Below are 12,705 nucleotides of genomic sequence, written 5' to 3'. Positions count from 1 at the left end.
TGTGTTTATATTGCAAATTAAATTTGTCTGTTAAAAGCAATAATGACAACATTTCTTTTTCATTTAATGCTAACATATTAATACACCATAACATGACAACATTTTTTTTTTTTTTTAACCTGTCATGTTCAGGTGCTTGACACAGAGAATGGGAATCTGATCGTCCTATTGGTCTGAACAGTTTTAATGTACAGTGGTATGAAAAAGCATCTGAACCTTTTGGAATTTCTCACATTTCTGCATAAAATTACCATCAAATGTGATCTGATCTTTCTCAAAATCACACAGATGTAAAAACAGTGTCTGCTTTAACTAAAACCACCCAAACATTTATACGTTTTCATAATTTAATGAGGATAGCATGCAAACAATGACAGAAGGGGGAAAAATAAGTAAGTGAACCTTCTGCCTTGGGCGACTTAAAAAGCAATTGAAACCAATTTTTACCAAAAAAAAACTTTAAGTCAGGTTTATGCCAAATCACTGATGAGGGGTTTAAAGATGCCCTGCTGACTATAAAACAGACAACTGGTAAGAATTGTCTTGATAGGAAGTGTTGTCTGATGTGCATCATGGCTCGGTCAAAAGAGCTGTCTGAAGACCTGCGATCAAGGATTGTTGATTTGCATAAAGCTGGGAAAGGATAAAAAAACATCTTCAAAAGTCTGGATGTTGTTCAGACGACAGTCAGAGAAGTTGTCTACAAATGCAGACTTTGGCACTGTTGCTTCTCTCCCACGGAGTGGCCGTCCACCAAACATGATGCCAAGATTTCAGTGCAGAATACTCAGAGAGGTAAAAAAAAAAAACCTATAGTGTCTGCTTAAGACTTACAGAAATCACTGGCACAGTCCAATATCTCTGTGCATACATCAACTATATGTAAAGCTATGGCCAAGAATTGTGTTCATGGGCGGACTCCACGGAGGAAGCCACTGCTGTCTAAAAAAAAACAAAAAAAACATTGTTGCTCGTTTAATGTTCGCGAAAAGGCACTTGGACACTTCACAGAAGTTTTGGCAAGATATTTTGTGGACTGATGAAACCAAAGTTAAATTGTTTGTAACACACAATGTCATGTGTGGAGGACAAATAGGACAGCTCACCAATATCAACACCTCATCCCCACAATGAAGCATGGTGAAGGGAGCATCATAATTTGGGGCTGTTCTGGCCTGGAAAACTTGTAATCATTAATGCAACAATGAATTCAACAGTTCATCAGGAAGTTTTGCAGGAAAACCTATGGCCGTCAATCAAACAGTTTAAGCTAAAAAGAGGATGAATGCTGCAACAAGACAATGATCCAAGACACAGAAGTAAATCAACTTCACAATGGTTTCAGAAGAACAAAATACACGTTCTGGAGTGGCCAAGTCAAAGTCCAGACTTGAACCCTATTGAGATGCTGTAGCATGACCTAATGACAGTGATTCATGCCAGACATCCCAGGAATCTGACTGAACTACAGCAGTTTTGTAGAGAAAAATGGGCTAAGATTAGTCCTGATCAATGTGCTAGACTGATCTGCAGCTACAAGAAGCGTCTGGTTGATGTTATTGCTGCCAAAGGGGGGGCCACAAAATGTTAAATGTGATGGCTCACTACGGATTTTTCCCCCATCATTCATTTGTTGCATACTATCCTCATTAAAATATGAAAACGTGTAAATTTTAGTTAAAGCAGACACTGTTTTTTTTATCTGTGTGATTTTGACAAAGATCAGATCACATTTGATGGTGATTTTATGCAGAAAGGGGAGAAATTCCAAAAGGTTCAGATACCTTTTCATACCACTGTATCATATGGAAGTATTATATACTTTATTAGGAGGAAGCAGCGAGCAGGAAGGGGTTATGGGGGGACAGAAAGGGAGCTAGAAAAAGGAGAAAGAGACAGAAGAGAAGAACAAACAGCTACAAGAAATACTGTACATTCAACACCTAACTATGAATATAGTAGCACTAATGTTAGCTAATTGTACTGTAATTGTAATCTGGTTGACACCATGTGGGGGAGCCTGATGACAAAGGGAAAAAAAATTGGGGGAGAGTCAACAAGGATGTGATTAGGTAGGATTAGGTGGAGTGTCCACAATCGGCAATGTGAGGTGTAGAACCCAGTATTGCCTAAATCACTTGTAAGCGTGAATATGTTGACATCCCATTCTATGTTCCATGATCGCTCATCCTGGCACCGATACTTTCTCTGACTGAGTGTGTCTAATTGCACCCGATCATGCGTGTATCCCATCAGATGTGTAATAGTCCTGCAGACAAGTGGAAATGCTGCGCGGGGACCGCCCAAGGGGCACGCCACAGTCAGTCGGGAGTGTGAACCAGCGCAGCACGTCCCTCCTCCCGCAGCTCCAGTGAGGGGGCCGCCATCATCCCCCCGGGACCCAGGTTGGTCCCCCGGACCATTTGCGGCCCCATTAATCGGCTTTCAGGGATGGGATGACGGGAGGCAACTCCCCCTCCCATGCCCGCCCACCCGACCCACCAGCCACCAACGCAACCCCCCAACTGTTAAGGTACCCCGCGGGACCCCCACGGCCCACTAGACCCAGGGCAGGACAAGGTCCCCACCTGGAGTGGGCGAAACTCCGCCGACGTACCGACACCCAGCCAGCAACCCATGCCAGAGCCCAAGTAGGATACCCAGGCAGGAAACAGAGGGAAAGGCAGAAGCAGGAGAGCGCAGAAAAGCCGTAGCATGACGGCGCAGGACCGGAGCCCCGATCTCCCCCCACCCCAGCAGCCAAGCAAAGAGGGGACCACGACATTGTTCTCAACATTGTTTTTTCACTAAATATTTTAATTGGAACAAGCAACTCCACATCAAAGATTACCCCTTTTTAAATTTTAAACAGTATATTGTATTTGTTAAGGTTGCTGAAGGGGAACATAAGCACAGAGGCAGGAGGCAAACTGACAGTGGTAACAAAATTAGTTAATTGTCGATTATAGGGAGAGGCAGATAGAGTCCAAAGAATCCAGTGGGCAGTTTGGTGATTGAACAAGTGAACGGGCAGGCAGGCGTTCTGGCAGGCAAGCAGTACAGGATCTAGGGGGAAAAAAAAAAAAAAAAGCTCAGTATCACGATTTCAAGATTATTTGTTAGCTGAAATCTGGAGTCACAAACTCGTGTAGTTGAGTTGTTGATATGATGTGATGATGTGAGGCCAAGGACCGATTTAAGTAAGCTGCTGAAGATGTTCACCAGCACCTGGTCCCAGCTCACCATCTGTCCAATCCTGCAATGAAGGCAGTGACACACAAACACAAGGAGGAGCACGGCTCTGGGGTCATGGACCCTAATACTATTCCAACACTGAAACATTTACAGTAATACAGAGAAAATGCTTTCTCCCTCCATATGTTGTTCTGCAACAAATTTTGAATTACTTAACTTGGACATGGCATGGCACTTGAATACACCGGCCATTTTCTTAGCGCTCGATTGAATACCTTGTTTCACAGTCAAGCAGTGACTTCAAAACGGGATTATGACTTTGAATAACCCACCATAAAAATTTGCCATCCGCCCAGATGCTGTGTCCTGATTCCTGTTCAATGTCGTAACGCGGATGCCCGCCTTCAGGGTGTGCGCTATTGTGACGTCACACGTCAACCCTTAAATTTCAGATTTTGAGCACGTCCGGTCTACACAGTTTGCCCCGGAACAGTGCTTAACGTATCATTGGGACTCTCAGATTGATGATGCGGCCACATCTGGCGCACTGATGTTCAGCAGTCGTGATTGCTATGTGAATCTGGCGGCTGAGGCCAGATCTGGCACACAGTCACCTGCTATCTGTCAGGGACGCGGGCAGGCAGGCAGGTTGTGTGGACCCAATTGCAGGGAAACAAAAGCGGCAAGGCAGGTGAACTCAAAAAACGTTTAATGATATCTAACAAAAACACAAAGTACAACTGAAAGCACTGAGGATCAAAAGGGCAAGATTCAAACAAAACTTACTTAAATCGGAGGGACTGGTACACGAGGGTTTGGACCGGACTTGAAATTGACGTAGACATAGACATAGACAATGACGCAACAAGGAGTGAACAGAAAATGGGAGCTTATATACACACAAGCAGACAAGGGGTAACGAGACAACAAGGAACAGGTGAGCACAGGAGGATAGACTAGGAGAAGGCACATCAGGTGAAATCAATGGGCAATCACAGGGACAAGTCACACTAGGAGAAAACAAACACAAAACCTAACAGTACCCCCCCTCAAGGGACGGATCCCAGACGTCCCGATGAAAACAAAGTCCCAAACACGGTGAGAAGAAGGAGGGAGCAACATTAGCCCGTCAGGGCTAGTCAGGCGGGCGTCCAGGACGCCAGACATTTGCCGATCGCACGGGTCGATCGGGTGGGCGCTTGGGGCATCAGACGTTGGGCGACTGCACAGGATGATCAGGCGGGCGCCCCGGGCGAGGTAGGACGAGGCAGGAAGCGGGGAGCAACGTCGTCGTCATCGTAAAGAGAGTCAGGCACGCAGTCGTCGTCGGAGTCGGGCGGACCAGGAACTGAGTCGTCGTCGGAGTCGGGCGGACCAGGAACTGAGTCGTCGTCGGGGTCGGGCGGACCAGGAACAGAGTCGGGGTCGGGCGGAGCAGGAACAGAGTCGTCGGGGTCGGGCGGACCAGGAACTGAGTCGTCGGGGTCGGGCGGACCAGGAACAGATTTGGAGTCGTCGTGCGGGCCAGGAACAGATTTGGAGTCGTCGTGCGGGCCAGGAACAGATTTGGAGTCGTCGTGCGGGCCAGGAACAGATTTGGAGTCGTCGGGCGGGCCAGGAACAGATTTGGAGTCGTCTGCTGGCGTGACAGCGCCTGAGTCGTTGTCGTCGTCATCTGCTGGCGTGACAGCGTCGGAGTCGTCGTCGTCTGCTGGCGTGACAGCAGCAGCGTCGTTGCCGTCTGCTGGCGTGACAGCAGCGGTGTCGTCGTCGTCTGCTGGCGGGACAGCAGCGGAGTCGTCGTCGTCGTCGTCTGCTGGCGGGACAGCAGCGGAGTCGTCGTCGTCGTCGTCGTCGTCTGCTGGCGGGACAGCAGCGGAGTCGTCGTCGTCGTCTGCTGGCGGGACAGCAGCGGAGTCGTCGTCGGAGTCGTCGTCTGCTGGCGGGACAGCAGCGGAGTCGTCGTCTGCTGGCGGGACAGCAGCAGAGTCGTCGTCTGCTGGCGGGACAGCAGCAGAGTCGTCGTCTGCTGGCGGGACAGCAGCGGAGTCGCAGGAGTCTGCTGGCGAGACAGCAGCGGAGTCGCAGGAGTCTGCTGGCGAGACAGCAGCGGTGTCGTCGTCGTCGTCGTCTGCTGGCGGGACAGCAGCGGAGTCGTCGTCGTCGTCGTCTGCTGGCGGGACAGCAGCGGAGTCGTCGTCGTCGTCTGCTGGCGGGACAGCAGCGGAGTCGTCGTCGTCTGCTGGCGGGACAGCAGCGGAGTCGTCGTCGTCGTCTGCTGGCGGGACAGCAGCGGAGTCGTCGTCGGAGTCGTCGTCTGCTGGCGGGACAGCAGCGGAGTCGTCGTCTGCTGGCGGGACAGCAGCGGAGTCGCAGGAGTCTGCTGGCGAGACAGCAGCGGAGTCGCAGGAGTCTGCTGGCGAGACAGCAGCGGAGTCGCAGGAGTCTGCTGGCGGGACAGCAGCGGAGTCGCAGGAGTCTGCTGGCGGGACAGCAGTGGAGTCGCAGGAGTCTGCTGGCGGGACAGCAGAGGAGTCGCAGGAGAAAACAGGAGTGGTCGGCGCGGGCAAAAGACTGCACAAAGTACAACTGAAAGCACTGAGGATCAAAAGGGCAAGATTCAAACAAAACTTACTTAAATCGGAGGGACTGGTACACGAGGGTTTGGACCGGACTTGAAATTGACGTAGACATAGACAATGACGCAACAAGGAGTGAACAGAAAATGGGAGCTTATATACACACAAGCAGACAAGGGGTAACGAGACAACAAGGAACAGGTGAGCACAGGAGGATAGTCTTGGAGAAGGCACATCAGGTGAAATCAATGGGCAATCACAGGGACAAGTCACACTAGGAGAAAACAAACACAAAACCTAACACTATCGGGGTAGCTTTGTATGTCATGCAAAAGCTACCATCCAATGTGGTCAGTAACGCATTACTAAGTAACTAAGTAAGTTACTTTTTTCAGTAGCGAGTAGTCTAACGCATTCATTTTTCCAAACCAGTAATCTGATTAAAGTTAGCTTCCTCAGTGACAGTGTAACGGGTAAACGCAGGTCCGCGTGTGTGAGCAGTGTGTGGAAAACCTTTTCCTCTGATGCATTCATGTGGGTGTGCTGGCGGCTCGGCTGTCAGCTCGAGCTTATGGCCTAGCGGTTAGTGTTCCTGCCTCCCCAGTGGATGTGTTGTGTGGCATGGATTCGAGTCGAGCTGAGCGAAGAGGGTCGGAACGCGGTCGGCACGGTGTGGACGCACCACTTACAACTGTGAGTTGCCATTTTTATATTGCCTCATAATTTATGAAGAATAAATAATATTGTAGTCATGTATGAAGAGCAGTTTGAATAGAAAATGCTGGAAAGGTTCCCGCTGCATGTTTGTTTCCATGGTAACCGCTCACAGTTACTGCCTGTTTTGCTCTCGAGTCACACGCATTAAATGTTTCGGGACTGAGAAAGGTGTGTGCCAGGCTGCCAGCATGGGCGCACATTCGAGCCAAGTTAAGCCACCTGTTGAGATGTGCGAAGGAATGTTGATCTGTGTACGTCCATGAATGAGTATTTTTCCTTCATTCCGGATGGTTCCAGCGATAGGTTGGACACCATTTCGTAGCTTTGCCGTTGCAACCACAGGTAGCCATCGCTCCAAGTTGGCAAGCATTGTTTCCATCATATTCGTGTTGCACATTTGTGTCGTAAGGTGACGTGTTCGTTTAGTATCTTTGGGATGTGTTGCAAGTGCTTAGTTGCCGCCACATTCTGTGGCCAAATTGACCGCGTGTGTGTACGGCGTATGCGCCCGGCCCTACCTTTGTGCTTCTTTTTATTATTGAAATTCAGAAATTCAGAATTTTTCACATTAGGCTTAATTTTCGACTTATCGGTGTTCAATTGGTGAGTGGAGTTGATTTTAACAAATTCCATGCAGTTTGTCAGTTATTTGTTAGTTTCAGGGCTCCGGAGCAGCTAAGCCAACCTGACTCAGTGGTGGTTGAAATCATCTCCATCGACTGATTAAACTTCCACTATCTCTAAGATTAAGCCTAATATGAAAAATTCTTATTTCCCCCTTCAGTTTCAATTATTGGAAAGCCAATTACATGTGATGACATTTTTCTGTTGTCATTCTTATTGTTAGGACGCACGATGGGAGGGGATCCCAGAGCAGACAATGGCGCAAGTGACTGTGATAAAAAATGTTTTATTGTTGCCAGATCCAAGGGAAAAAGGCAGGCAGGGAGCTGATAAGGATCAGGAAGAATATCAGGCTTGAGGTTCCGACGTGGGGCGCGCAGAGACAGGTCCTGGGACGAGAGCAAAAAATCATGAGCCGAGAATCACAGGGAATGTTATCAAATGAGTGCGAGAAACAACTGACGGTGGAAACAGACAAGTTGATCTGGCGACGAGGTGAGGCGTCCACTAGCTTATAAAGGTGCCTGATGATGATGGCCTGCACCTGTGGCCGCTCCACCCGTCTGACCTGTGAATTAGAGAAACCATGCACACCTGCCGGAGCTGACCCCGGTCTCAGGAGGGAGGGGCAGAGGCCCTAACAGGACCCTCCCCCCTACGGGCACCGCCTGGCGCACGACGGAGACGCCCAGGATGGGCACGGTGGAAGTCCCGGATGAGCGAACGTGACAACACCCATCGGGCCGGGATCCAGGACCGCTCCTCCGGGCCATAACCCTCCCAGTCCACCAGGTACTGGAGCCCACGGCCCCTGCGGCGGACGTCCAGGAGCCGCTCCACCATGTAAGCCGGCTGCCCGTCAATCGACAAAGGTGGCGGCGGAGGCTGAACAGGAGGGGACAAGGGACTTGAGGAGACAGTCTTCACTTGAGAGACATGGAAGGTGGGATGCACACGGAAATGTGCAGGGAGCTTGAGGCGCACGGCAGCAGGATTCACAACTTTGTCGATCTCGTAGGGACCGACGAAGCGGGGGGAAAGCTTTGCTGATCCGGTCTTCAGAGGCAAGGTCTTGGACGAGAGCCACACCTTCTGGCCAACAGCATAGGACGGTGCAGGTGTGCGGCGGCGGTCTGACTGACCACGTGACTTATCTGAGGCATGTAGGAGTGCTGAGCGCGCCTGCTCCCAGACTCTGGAGCAACGATCGATATGCGTCTGGACCGATGGAACCGCAATGTCCTGTTCCTGCGTGGGAAACAACGGGGGTTGGTAGCCCAAGGAGCAAAGGAACGGGGACATGCCGGAGGATGCGTTTGGCAGGGTGTTGTGTGCATACTCGATCCAAGGAAGTTGGTCACTCCAGGTGTTCGGACGGGCCTGTGTGGTACAGCGGAGGGCTGCTTCGAGCTGCTGGTTGGTGCGCTCGCACTGGCCATTAGTTTGCGGGTGGTACCCTGAAGAAAGGCTTACACTAATACCTAGGGCTGTGCAGAAGGCCCTCCAGACCTGTGATGTGAACTGTGGTCCTCGGTCAGAGACAATGTCCACTGGGATACCATGTAGGCGGAGCACGTGCTGGGTGAGCAAGTCTGCCGTTTCCTGAGCCGAAGGGAGCTTCTTGAGGGGGATGAAATGAGCTGCCTTGGAGAACCTGTCAACCACGGTAAGAATGACTTTGTTACCTCTGGATGGAGGGAGGCCGGTGACGAAATCCAAGGCGATATGGGACCAAGGGCGGCTTGGTATGGGTAATGGGCGGAGGAATCCCGAGCTGGGTTTTGTGGATGTCTTGCTACGGGCGCAAACTGGGCAGGCAAGGATGAATGATCTGGTGTCCTCTGACATGGAAGGCCACCAGAACCGCTGACGCAGCACTGCCAGCGTCCTTCTGATTCCGGGGTGGCAAAACAGGCGGGACGAGTGAGCCCACTCCAGCACTTGGGAACGGACGGACTCTGGAACAAAAAGGTTGGATTGAGGACCCTCTCGGGGGTCTGGGTGCTCACCATGGGCTTCTTTCACCTTCCCTTCAATATCCCACTCCATCGAAGCAAGGAAGCAGGTTCGTGGGAGAATGGGCGCTGGTTCCTCCCGTGGCTCGCAGGTCTGGAACTGGCGGGAGAGGGCGTCAGACTTTGTGTTTTTTGAACCTGGAATATAAGACAGCGTGAAATTGAAGCGGCAGAAAAACATGGCCCACCTAGCTTGTCGGGGGTTTAGTCTCCGGGCAGACTTGAGGTATTCAAGGTTTTTATGATCTGTAAGCACAAGGAAGGGCTGGGGTGTTCCCTCTAGATGGTGGCGCCATTCTTCCAGGGCTAGTTTAACTGCTAAGAGCTCTCGGTCCCCAATACTGTAATTGCGCTCAGCAGGAGACAGCCGGCGAGAAAAGAAGGCACATGGGTGCACTTTGCCATCGGCGGGCCGCCGTTGTGACAATACGGCCCCCACGCCTATCTCTGAAGCGTCGACCTCAACAATAAATTGAAGCGACGGGTCAGGAGATGCCAGTATGGGTGCCGAAGTAAAACGGGCCTTGAGGTCGCTGAAGGCGGAGTTAGCAGCGTCAGACCAACGGAATTGTGTAACGGTGGAGGTGAGGGCTGTGAGAGGGGCTGCAACCCTGCTGTAATTACGGATGAACCTCCTGTAGTAGTTGGCAAACCCAAGAAAGCGCTGGAGTTGTTTTCTGTCGGAGGGTTGAGGCCATTCCAGGACCGCTTTAACTTTTGCCGGGTCCATCCGCAACTGGCCTTTTCCCACTATGTAACCGAGAAATGTGGTCTCTTCGGCGTGGAACTCGCATTTTTCGGCTTTCACGAAGAGTTTGTTCTCAAGGAGACGTTGGAGTACCTGACGGACGTGATCTCTGTGTTCGGAGGGGGTGCGCGAGAACACCAGAATGTCATTGAGGTACACCACCACAAACCTGTTAAAGAAGTCCCTGAGAACATCGTTAACCAGGTTCTGAAAAACCGCAGGGGCGTTGGTGAGGCCAAAAGGCATGACTAGGTATTCATAATGCCCCATGGGTGTATTAAATGCAGTTTTCCACTCATCACCTTCCCGGATGTGAACGAGATGATAAGCGTTACGCAGGTCAAGCTTAGTGAAAATGGTAGCACCATGGAGTGGGGTGAATGCGGAGTCGATGAGCGGAAGAGAGTACTTGTTCTTAATAGTGATGTCGTTCAAGGCTTGGAAGTCAATGCAGGGCCGCGGGCCGCCGTCCTTTTTGCCCACGAAGAAAAACCCTGCGCCGACAGGGGAGGAGGAGGGGCGAATGGTGCCGGTGGCCAGTGACTCGGTGATGTACTTCTCCATCGCCTCCCTCTCTGGTTGTGAGATTTTGAACAGTCTACCCTTGGGAAGAGCCGCTCCAGGAAGGAGGTCGATGGCGCAGTCGTAAGGACGGTGAGGCGGGAGTGACATGGCTTGATCCTTACTAAAGACCTGCCCTAGGTCGTGGTAACAGTCCGGAACGGTGGACAGTTCGGGTTTTTCTGGCTTCTGGACTGGACAGGATGGCACTAGAGCAGATCTGAGACAATTATTATGGCAGAATGGACTCCAGGCAGTCAATTTGGGGTGAGTCCAATCTATCGAGGGATTATGTTTTCGGAGCCATGGTAATCCTAGGACCAAGGGGGTGCGAGGACTCACAAAAACGAGGAAGGAACTCACCTCTTGGTGGTTGCCCGACAGGAGGAGCTGGATGGACTCAGTTTTCTGATCAACGCTGAAGAGGAGTTGACCATCAAGCGCAGTGGTCCGCAGCGGCACGGGGAGCGGGTGTGTCACCAGCCCTAGATGTTTCACTAGCTCATGGTCGATGAAGTTCTCATCTGAACCGCAGTCAATTAGGGCAGTCACTGTGCGCGACTGGCCCCTCGATGAGACGGTAGCTGCAAGCTGGAGCCGGCGTGAGGAAGAGTGTGACATATGGCTTACCAGTATTCCTTCTACTGGCAAGTCTGGACGCACTGGACAGCTGCGCAGAAAATGTCCACTTTTCCCACAATAAATACAAAGACGTGCGTCATACCTGCGTGTGCGCTCCTCCTGGGATAGCCTGGCTCGCCCTGTTTGTAGTTGCTCGACCACCACAGCAGGGGGCGATATCGTGGAAGCAATGTCTGTGGCCTGGGCAGGAAGTGGAGCGGGCCGTCGTGGCAGCGCGGCCAGCTTTTCACTGCGCTGTCTCTGGCGTTCTTTTAAACGATTATCAATAAGGATGGCAAGATTTATGAGACTGTCCAGGGAAGATTGTTCGTCACGTGTGGCCAATTCATCTTTAAGAGACTCATTAAGAGCGCGGGTGAAAACTTCTTGCAGCGCTTCCTCGTTAAAGCGGCTTTCAGCCGCCAATGTCCGGAACTCCACCGAGAATTCTGCGACACTACGAGTCCCCTGGCGAACAGACATGAGCCGCTTGGCTGCTTCTTTTCCACGGACCGGATGATCGAAGATTTTCCTCATTTCCTCGGTGAAACGGGAGTACGTGGCACAAACGGACGAACCGCTCTGCCAAACTGAGGACGCCCAATCAAGCGCGGCGCCCCGCAAACAACCAATAAGGTAGGCAATCTTCGTTCTCTCCCCGTGGTATGTGGATGGCTGTTGTTCAAACACCAGGTTACATTGTACTAGAAAGGCGCGACAAGTACCGAGGTTGCCATCGTATGGTGCTGGTGCGGGCACATGAGGCTCACGGTTAGCCAGACGTGCTGTGTCTATTACATAGCCTGGGGGTAACGGGGCCGTTTGTGCCTGTGGTGGGTTGAGTTGCGTCTTGAGGGAAGTGAGTGCTTGGGAAATTTCGGTTACCTTGTTGAAGAGGGCGGCAATGGCTTGGTGGTGATCACGGAGGGAAGCGGGTGGCTGTGGTGAGCCGGTGATATTGTCTGCGGGATCCATTGTGGCCAGATCAAACTGTTAGGACGCACGATGGGAGGGGATCCCAGAGCAGACAATGGCGCAAGTGACTGTGATAAAAAATGTTTTATTGTTGCCAGATCCAAGGGAAAAAGGCAGGCAGGGAGCTGATAAGGATCAGGAAGAATATCAGGCTTGAGGTTCCGACGTGGGGCGCGCAGAGACAGGTCCTGGGACAAGAGCAAAAAATCATGAGCCGAGAATCACAGGGAATGTTATCAAATGAGTGCGAGAAACAACTGACGGTGGAAACAGACAAGTTGATCTGGCGACGAGGTGAGGCGTCCACTAGCTTATAAAGGTGCCTGATGATGATGGCCTGCACCTGTGGCCGCTCCACCCGTCTGACCTGTGAATTAGAGAAACCATGCACACCTGCCGGAGCTGACCCCAGTCTCAGGAGGGAGGGGCAGAGGCCCTAACACTTATATTGAGGGAGAAAGGGTGAAAAATTGGTAAAAACTAACTGATAAATTAATTTTAAAATAACTTAGTTACTTTGATCATAAAGTACTCTGTAAATAGATTACTTTTTTGGTGCGTAATCAGTAATCAATAATTTAAAAATACTTTTTCAAGTAATCTGTGACAACACTGCTACCATCTGTATGTTCTATTTTTTGTTTGTTTGTTTGTTTTGTTTAATGGCATC

Source organism: Corythoichthys intestinalis, chromosome 22 (assembly GCF_030265065.1).
Source record: "Corythoichthys intestinalis isolate RoL2023-P3 chromosome 22, ASM3026506v1, whole genome shotgun sequence".
In the NCBI taxonomy this organism is placed as follows: domain Eukaryota; kingdom Metazoa; phylum Chordata; class Actinopteri; order Syngnathiformes; family Syngnathidae; genus Corythoichthys; species Corythoichthys intestinalis.
Note: the sequence above shows the minus strand (reverse complement) of the source record.